We start from the raw sequence: 3143 nt of genomic DNA, 5'->3' as shown, positions 1-3143 counted from the left end.
AAAGCATCCTCTGCATGTTGGGCACTGGGTGAAACACTAGGGATATCTGTGAACCAAAGAGACAAAAATCCTTGCCCTTGTTGGCTAACATCCTAGCAAGAGGGAGACAGAGTACAAAACATCAATGTAACAAATAAGTAAATGACATAGTAAATCAGAGTTAGCAGGTGGTGCTATGAAAGAACTAGAGCTGGCTAAGGGGGATCAGAAGTGTGGGTGGGCCGGGGGCTGGGGAAAGGGCTGCAGTTTTTAAAAGGGCAGTGGGAATGACAATGAAAAGTGACATTTGGGCAGAGCCTTGAAGTAAAGGAGGCTTTCACGTATGTACTCAAGAGTGAGAGTCCAGGCCTAAGGAACCACCAGTGCAAAGTGAGCTGTGCAAAGTGAGCTGTCTCCATGGAGAAGGAGAAACAGAAGGGTGTGGAGGGGAGACAATGGGGAAGGGAGAGTGGGAAGTGCTTCCAAGGGGCAGCAAGGACTAGATCGCCTAGGTCCTAGGTCCGGACGGGGACTTGTCTTGAGGAAAATGAGAAGCCACTGCACAACGCATTTTGAGCAGAGAAATGAGATTATCTGACTTCCATTTTTAAAGGCTCTGAATGTGTTTGACTCCATTTATTCACCACCGATTGGGTTTCCACTAATGTGTTGCACTCTGGATGCCCGGCATGCAAAGAGGAACTGCCAGTCCTCATCCTCAGAATCCTCAGTTTCTGGACTTCTGATAGAGCTTGTTACGGGTCGTCACTTTGTGTATGTTTAAAATCTATTGTTCCTGCCCCTTGCACTACCAGGCCCCTGCCCAGTGTTTACCTGGTGATCTCAGCTCCCACGTGGCACCTGCTGTGGGGCTGGAGCAGGGAGACCGCGGTCAGATTGGGCAGGAGGTTCAGGTGCCCAGTCCTGCCCGGAACATACTGTGTGGCCTTTGGCAACACATGAATCCCCCTTTTCTTGGCTCTCCCATCTGTTTATACAATTTTCTGCAGAAGTATATTTGTGAGGCTTGATGGGATAACCAGCTCTGAGAGCTTTAGGGTGTAATGAAAAACTGACAATTTTAATTTTCCCTCAAATTATCATACTCTGAAATAAATAGAGTCGAGTAGCTTCTCTCGCTATTTGTTCTGGCAGCCCTGCCTCCGCTGAAGACAGTCTACAAGTTGGCAGGGCAGAGCGAGGAGAAACTTCTCTTAGTTCCTGGAGAGAAAACCTGCTAGTTTCAACAACTGAAATTCTGCGAGAGGGTTTTCTGGGGCAGAGCCAGTTGCAGCAACAGTCTCTTTTAGAGTATTAACTTGCTTGCCTCCTGCTAACTTCTTTCTGCTGAGGAAGGATGCAAAAAGTCACATTTAATTTCAGCCTCAAACATAATTGTCCATGATCAGATGTGGCTTGCTCGCCTCACTTGTCAGTCATCACTAGATAAAGAGATGAAACCTCCATTTGGAGAAAATGGAAAACAAATGACAGACTTCAAAGAAAGTCATTGGGTAAACCAGAGGGATGATTATCATGGCTGTGTTTGCCTTCAGGATACATGGACAGCCTTTAGGAACAGCCACACCATTTTTACCAAATGTTTATGATGTAACCTCACCCAAATCAGGGAAATTCAGGGATTTGGCAGGCAACTGGGAACAGAGAAATGCAATACAATGCCATTTCAGACTGAAGTCTGCCTGGGAGCTAAGCTACTCCAGATGTTTCCCTTTTGTCCTCATTTAATGGTTCCTCTAAATACAATGCCTTACTATCAGCTACAGCAGCAAAATTTACAACATACTAATTAACAGCAAGATGCTTAGGTAAGCAATTCTGAGTATGTAATTACGTATTTAGAACTTCTATTTTTTTTCCTCTTACCTTTCTCTGTCAGATTTCACTAGTGGAGTAAGGGAGTACTAGGAACACATACAATCTGAGGTGGCTGCAGCATGATTAATTTTACTTAAACAGTAAGGGACATGCTATGCTACTTACCCTCAACCATATGAATATACTGTTATACCAGTTATGAGCTCAAAACAATGACAAATTGTACCAGGACTGAGGATTACAACTCACAGAGAATATCTATGTTTGTAAAGCTACCTCTCACCATAGTTGACCAACTTATTTTTAAAAAATAAAAAGCAAAATTAGTCCTTTTCCTCATTCAGAGATTCCTGAACTTCAGATTACCAGCAAAACATGTTGCTGCACCTGCTCTGCCAATCCCCAGCCCTGGATCGGTCCGACCGTGAACTTTCTCCACTCCTGTTTCCAGGCAGCTGGGCGTGGAAGGAAAAATCCCATAACTCTGTTTATTGGCCCTGCAACAAACCCATGTTCTCCAGCATCAGCTGGGTCCCTAGTGCTACTGGCAGCCCTTTTATTTGTCCCCAAGTCAGCTCTGTTTCAGATTTCCCCTACAGCTGTTCTAACCTATCAACATGCTCAAAGAACGCCTCCTGCTAAATGGATGCCCTTGTTCATGAATCACAGACAAAACAGAAGTCTTCTCTTTCCCCTCCACCTGCAGCTGGCCTGACACCCATGGGGGCACCCATCTTCTCCCTCCCTCCCTTTCTCCTAAATCAGACAAGAGTTCTCTCTCCTAATCCCCGAAGTTAACACTACTATAGGGTATTGGACACTATCTCCTCAGGCATCTTCTGGGACCTCATTACATTAGTCATTCCCCCTCACATTTTGGTGTCTTCAGTCCATCACTCCCTGTTCTCTGGCTTCTACCCTTCAGCCTACAAATTTGCTCAACTTTTTCTTTATTACCATGCATGCACTTATATGCACGCACATGCACGCACACACCCACACGCAATTCTTTCATCATTTCAGCCTCTCACTCATGCTGCAAATTGTCTTGTATAGCAATTATCTGTTTACATGACAGTTTTCAACTGGTCCAGTGGTTTTTAATTGTTGCTGTGTCAGATCCCTTCGAGAATCTGATTAAAGCAATGGACCTTTTCCCTGGCCACACACACACACACACACACACACACACACTCACACCTTCTATATACAATTCCAGCTTGTTCACTGACCCCCAGAGGAGATATTGCTGCTGCTCCTCAATACTTTCAGTTCTCCTCCTCTGCCAGGCACACTGGAGAATTACCCTTTCTTGCTGACTCGAG

The sequence above is a fragment of the Vicugna pacos genome, chromosome 2 (genome assembly GCF_048564905.1).
Source record: "Vicugna pacos chromosome 2, VicPac4, whole genome shotgun sequence".
Taxonomy (NCBI): domain Eukaryota; kingdom Metazoa; phylum Chordata; class Mammalia; order Artiodactyla; family Camelidae; genus Vicugna; species Vicugna pacos.
This window is presented reverse-complemented; position numbering follows the sequence as displayed.